Source organism: Phyllobates terribilis, unplaced genomic scaffold (assembly GCF_046119375.1).
Source record: "Phyllobates terribilis strain yellow unplaced genomic scaffold, ASM4611937v1 Scaffold_11__3_contigs__length_659146591, whole genome shotgun sequence".
Lineage (NCBI taxonomy): Eukaryota > Metazoa > Chordata > Amphibia > Anura > Dendrobatidae > Phyllobates > Phyllobates terribilis.
This window is the reverse complement of record NW_027362771.1, coordinates 421,248,871-421,256,056: the sequence shown is the minus strand read 5'-3', so window position 1 is coordinate 421,256,056 and position 7,186 is coordinate 421,248,871.

Genomic DNA, 7,186 nt, shown 5'->3' with positions numbered 1-7,186 from the left:
AGCACAGCGGCGCCAGGTCTGATATACCACGTCTGACCAACTTGCCTCCTACCAGGAGAACCACGCATCCACCCCAGGACCAAGTACAGTAGGTACTCAATTAGACCCCTTATTACAACCCTATCCCACTGTTTTATAACAATAATAATTTATCCTTAGCCTACCACCAATCAAGACGATCCATACACCTCCATCGGATTATCCCTTGAATCTGCCCTCCATCTAATAGGTAATACTTTGGATATTCCCACTTGTACTGTTAACCCTTTACAGTACTTCACACCTGACTTAAAACTCTTCCCTTTAATAGATACTCACCACTTCTTGGGATCCACCATCCATCGGGCCCTTTCCATCCAGCGCCAGAAGCACCACTTCTCACCGGTCTCACCACCAACTACCCTACTGAGGACCATCCTCCTCAATACCAATTCCCCCTTCTACCCTCCACCATGTAGCGTTGGCGTCTCTGCCTCCTGTCGGGCAGAGACGCCGTTCCCCTCACCGCCGCGGTCCCAATCCGGCATCCTCCAGCTCCCCTGCTGCTGCTGCGCGCACCGCATGCAGCTTGCCAGGCACTGTGCTTAAGGCGCGCTCCTCAGCCCTCAGGTTCCAGTGCCCACCAGTCTGTCTATCAGCCGTGCCCGCCTGCCTGTCTATCACCCGTGCCCGCCTGCCTGTCTATCAGCCGTGCCTGCCAGCCTGTCTATCAGCTGTGCCTGCCAGCCTGTCTATCAGCCGTGCCCGCCTGCTAGTCTATCAGCCGTGCCCGCCAGCCTGTCTACCTGCGGTGCCCGCCGGCTTGCCTACCCAGATCACCTGTCAGGTTACCTGCTCTGCCCGCCTGCTTGTCTACCCGGATCACCTGTCTGGCTACCTGCTGTGCCCGCCTGCTTGCCTACCCTGATCACCTGTCTGGCTACCTGCCGTGCTTGCCTACCCGAATCACCCGTCAGGCTACCTGCCGTACTCATCCGCTGTACCTTTCAGCTTCAGCCATCTGACCTGTGGGAGTCGCCTGCTCTAACACAAGGTCAGTCCCAGAGTGGTGCCTGGTCCACCTGCCAGGTCCCTCCCTGGTTCATGGAGTCGATTAAGTCACGTGTGGCGAGGGTCGGTCTGAGTTGGCACTTAGTTATGCCCCTCTGGTCCCTCCTTGCATCTCAGCACAGAGGTTCCACCACCCGGATCTGTAACAGTTTGCACAGGCCATGGAACCCGGTGGCTCACAGGCTCCTTTGCTCTCAGACCTGTACCAAGCGGTCTCTCACCAGAGATCCCAACAGGATACTATCCTGTCCTATCTGCGGACAGTGAACTCCCACTTGGACGTGCTGTCCACCCCGACTGTGTCTGCCTCTAACCAAGCGGCACTCGCTCCGGCGGCACCTCAACCCAGTGGCGCTGTGGCATCCGGCTTTGGACCCCTGCTTTCTGCGCCTCCACGTTTTGTTGGTGACCCTGTCCTATGTCGGGGCTTCATAAATCAGTGCACGCTGCACTTTGAACTCCTGGCTCACCAGTTCACCTCCGACCAGGCCAAGGTGGCATTCATCATGTCTCACCTCACCGGAGAGGCGTTGGTGTTGCTTAATCCTCTGTGGGAGAGAGGGGATCCTCTGGTGTCCAATCTCCAGGCTTTCCTCGCGGCTTTCTTGAAGGTGTTCGATGAGCCCGAACGAAAATCTTCTACTGACTCCTCACTTTTCTGACTCCGCCAAGGGAGTCTCTCTGTGGGCCAGTATGCCGTGCGTTTCCGAACCCTCGCATCTGAACTTGCTTGGGACAATAAGGCCCTGGTGTCCACCTTTTGGGAGAGCCTTTCCGGATGGATCAAGGATGAGCTAACCGGTCGTGTCCCTGGACAACCTGGTGTCATTAGCTACCCGGATTGACATCCGTTTTCTGGAACACGCTAAGGAGGTGACCCGTGAGAGGAAACCTCTGCACCACACTCCCGTTCTCCCAAGTCCTGTCTCGCAACCTGCACTCCCCCGGTTCTCTTCCCCAGAGCCCATGCAAATTGACCAAGTTAAGACGGTCAAGGCCCGCCAGGAGACCCGTCATGCCGAAGGGAGTTGCTTCTATTGCGGCAATATAGAGCATCAGATCTGCTCTTGCCTGGTGAGAACAGGAAATTCCAGTGTCTAGGACCACTCGGAGAGATCATCCTAGGCAAGAGTTCTTCCTCTCCGCCCTTGACTCTGTCCATTTCTGTTACCAGTGGTGAGACCCGCTTCTTCGAGACTGGCCATCTGGATTCCGGAGCAACTGGGAATCTCATTCAACAGGACGTTGTGGAGCATTTTCAGATTCCTACTATACGTATGGCGGATCATTTAGCAGTTTCCTCTGTGGATGGAAAGCTTCTCCCTGACCTTGTTGGTCACTGAGCTGGTAAGTCTTCAGGTGGGAATGCTGCACTCGGAGAAGATCTCCTTTTACGTACTGTCCGGTCTCTCTCACCCCCTCTTGCTTGGCCTGCCTTGGTTACAGAGTCATGAGTCCGTCCTGAATTGGAGCTCAGGTGAGGTGCTCCGTTGGGGTCAGGAATGCCATAAGACCTGTCTGGTTCTGGTTCGTCCTGCTCGACCCCCGTCTACTCCGGCTAACCTACCTGGCCTGCCAGCACCCTACTGGTCCTATGCAGACGTCTTCGATAAAAAGGAGGCAGAAACTTTACCACCTCATAGGCCGTATGATTGCCCCATCGACTTAATACCTGGTGCTTCACCTCCTCGCGGGCGAATCTACTCCTTGTTGCTGGCCGAGACCTGTGCCATGTCCGAATACATTGAAGAAAACCTTGCTAGGGGATTTATCCAGAAATCCACCTCTTCGGCTGGAGCAGGATTCTTTTTTCGTCAAAAAGAAAGATGGCTCTCTTTGTCCGTGTATCAACTATAGGGGCCTAAACCAGATCACCATCAAAAATAAGTACCCTCTGCCTCTTATCTCGGAGCTGTTTGACCGCCTAAAAGGCGCTAAGATCTTCACTAAGCTCGATCTTCGTGGGGCATACAATCTGGTCCGGATTCACCAGGGAGACGAGTGGAAGACGGCATTCAACACTCAGGATGGTCACTACGAATACCACGTGATGCCCTTCGGTCTCTGTAATGCTCCGGCCATCTTCCAGGAGTTACTGAACAACATCTTCCGAGATCTCCTGTATTCCTGCGTGGTGGTGTACCTGGACGATATCTTGGTGTTCTCCCTTGAGCTGCCCTCTCACCGGAGGGATGTTCGTCAGGTTCTGCTGAGGCTCCGGAGGAATCGCCTGTACGCTAAGTACGAGAAATGCCTCTTTGAACAGGCCTCCCTACCATTTCTGGGGTATATCATCTCCGGACTGCGGATGGATCCCGAGAAGGTGTCTGCCGTCTTAAAGTGGCCCCGACATGAGGGGTTGAAGGGTATTCAGCGGTTTCTGGGATTCGCTAACTATTACCGCCTCTTCATTCCTCATTTCTCCTCCTGGACAGTCCCCATCTCTGCTCTTACCCGTAAAGGAGCAAATCCCAAGGAGTTGTCTCTCTAGGCAGAGAATGCCTTTATTTTTCTTAAACAAGCCTTCTCCTCCCCTCCTGTGCTACACCATCTGGATGGCAATAAACAGTTCTTCCTGGAGGTTGATGCCTCTTCTTCCGGAGCCGGACCATTGCTCACCCAGAAATCCTCGTCCGGGCGAATGGTGACCTGCGGCTTCTTCTCAAAACTCTTCTCTCTAGCCGAGCACAATTACTCCATAGGTGATCGAGAACTGCTGGCCATCAAATTAGCGCTGGAGGAGTGGCGCTACTTGCTTGAGGGGACTCTGCACCCGGTGGTCATCTACACTGACCATAAAAACCTCTCGTATTTGCAGACCGCCCAAAGACTAAACCCACATCAGGCCAGATGGTCTTTGTTCTTTGCTCGATTCTGCTTCAATCTCCTTTACCGCCCGGCAGACAAGAACATTAAAGCCGACGCTCTATCCCGCTCTTTTCTGTCTATCGACCTGAAGGAGGAGCCTCTTCACATCATTGACCCCTCCAGAATAATGACTGTTGCTCCATTTGACCTGTCTCATCTACCTCCTGATAAGACCTTTGTAGCGGCTCAGGATCAGAAGAGGGTCTTACTCTGGGGCCATTCGTCCAAACTGGCTGCCCATGCCGGCCAGAGGAAGACACTTCTGCTCATTACCCGGCACTATTGATGGCCCACCCTGCGCAAGGATGTTGCGGATTTTGTCGCGGCTTGTTTCTCTTGTGCCTGTAACAAGATACCTAGGCACCTTCCAGCCGGTCGTCTCCTTCCTCTTCCCGTGCCTTCCACTCCATGGCAACATATTGCAATGGATTTCATCACGGATCTTCCTGTATCGGCCAGTTGTACTGTCATTTGGGTGGTCGTTGACCGCTTCTCCAAGATGGCTCACTTCATTCCTCTGCCTGGTCTTCTGTCTGCACCTGTGCTGGCTAAGGACTTCATCCGTCACATCTTCCGACTCCACGGCTTACCCCTCCACATTGTCTCAGACCGAGGAGTTCAGTTCATTTCTTGCTTTTGGTGAGCCACGTGCAAGCTGCTGGATGTCTCTTTGGATTTCTCTTCTGCCTATCATCCTCAGTCCAATGGTCAAGTGGAACGTATCAATCAGATCCTTACCAGTTTTCTTCGGCACTTTGTCAACGCTCACCATAGCGATTGGGTGGAGCTCCTGCCCTGGGCCGAGTTTTCCTAATACAACCATGTAAGTTAGTCTTCTGCTAAGTCTCAGTTTTTTGTGATCTACGGTCAACACCCCCGGATTCCGTTTCCCGTCTCCACTTCAGTGGACAATCCTGCCGCGGAGTCTCTCGTCTGTGAATTTTCTACTATTTGGGAAGACGCTAGATCTACTCTCCTTCAGTCCTCCGAGCGGATGAAGAAGCATGCTGATAAGAGACACCTGGATCCGCCTCAATTCTGTCCGGGGGACAAGGTCTGGCTTTCCTCCAAATATGTCTAAATTTGTCTAATATTTAAATTTGTTTTGTGATCTGAAACATTTAAAAGGGTTGTCCAGTACTTTTAAAAATATGCCAAAGTGTTTTAATGATAAATTGAAGCTTCTTTCTAATTACCTCCTGGTGCTGTTTCTGCCTGTGTGCGGCGCTATCGGTGGCCGCTCACAGGCAGCATGTGACCCCCCCCGCTGATGTCACGTCAAGTGAGGCGTGACTCAGTGCTGGGGTCCCCGCGGTGGCTGCTGGGTTGTGGGCAGGGTTATTCCCCGCGTCACACCCAGCATCCACCGCGCGCTTTCACAATGAACGGAGACAGGGAGAGCGTGCGGTGGATTCCGGGTGTGATGAGTGGGGTAACCCCACCCACAACCCAGCAGCCACCGGTGGAACGTGGAAGAGGGACCCTCGGCTGCAGCCTGGACTTATCATGACATCAGCGGAGTCACGCGGCCACCGATAGCGCAGCTCACAGAAACAGGACCAGGAGGTAATTAGAAAGAAGCTTCTATTTATCATTAAAACACATTCGCATATTTTCAAAAGTTCTGGACAACCCCTTTAAGTGTGACAAACATGCAAAAGAATAAGAAATTAGGAAGGGGGCAAACACTTTTTCACACCTCTGTACATGGGGCATTTATTGGAAATGCCCCTGCATGGGGACTCTTATCTGGAAGATATCTGAAGCCTGTTGGCCCTAGTGAAAAATCTGCATGTTTAATAATTTTACATTATTGAAAGCAGTAAGTATGAATTACCTTGTTAAAAACCAACTGACTTTCATGGGATCCAACAAACAAAGAGGCTTACACAGAGCTGAGTGGAGTAGATAATGGAAAATTTAGGAGAAAACACTTGGAATAGTGAAGATCAAAGTAATCTTTACTAGTTACAAACAAATATAAAATTGTCAATTCACAAACACCAAAATCATCCCTTGCAGCCTAAACTTAAGGCCCTCATACACAATAGCCTAAATTCGGCCAAACCTGCCAATGTCAACAGGTTCAGACTATAGTTTAATGTGTATGGACGCCCCCAACTCTCCTTCACTACATGATGTGAGGTGAGATAAGGATATGGCACGTCTGATTTTGGCCTGCTGATTATTTTACTCTCTAAGAGATAAGATGCCACCAGAGATGTCTGGCTGCACTTCTAATAGAGAACACAGGAGCGCTGGGCCAAGTAAGTGCGCCCTTGTATGGGAGAATCAGAGGAGATAGCTGCCAGCCGAACGAACAGGCAACCATCGTTTGACTCACAGTTATCTAAAATGTATGAGGGCTTTTACATAGCTTAACCCAAATGGAGAAAAGACTGGCACTAAACAATGAAATATTCCACACACAGCATGTGTTACCGAAGTTGTCCAGGATAGAAACCATGACTGCTTTATTCAACAAAACAGTGCCACCACAGTCTACAGGTTACATGTGGTATAGCAACTCTGCATCGTTTATTTCAGTTGGACTAATCTGCCATATCATTCCTAACCTGTAGACAACGTCGGATGTTTTTTTCTAATACTGCAAACCCTTTTAATGGTCATATCATTACTATTATTAACAGGTAGAATCATTTATATATGCAATTGCCATCTATTTGTACAATTAAAGACAATATTCCCTGAGTGCTTCTGCAAAAAAAAAACACCCTCACATACATATACTAGTATATGACATTTGTGTTGACTGCTGACTTTAGTTATGTGTTGTGAGCTATAAGAATCCAAGCTTTCAGTATTTCCAAAGTAGATAATGATTCTAAATTTAGAATATAGGAAAATACATGCATCCACACCACCTCCACAAGCCAGAGGAGGTCACGTACTGGGTAGGTGTGAAAAGGTAGGAGGTTAATTTTTGTATAATTTAGAAGAACACCTTTATATTGAAGAATGGCTATTCATTTGACTTTTCTATTAGTTTTCTAATAATGCATCTAAGAACTCTGTGTTAATACATATTAGTTGTTACAATTCCAATTCCGGGAACGTTGGAACGCTGTGTAAAGTGTAATTAAAAGAATGCCATGATTTGGAAATCTCTTATAGCCATATTTTATTCACAATAGAACATAGAACACAGATGAGAAGATGAAAGTTACACATTTATCCATTTAATTTGAAAAAATTAACTCATTTAGAAATTGATAACAGCAACACAGCTCAAAAAAGTTGGGACAGT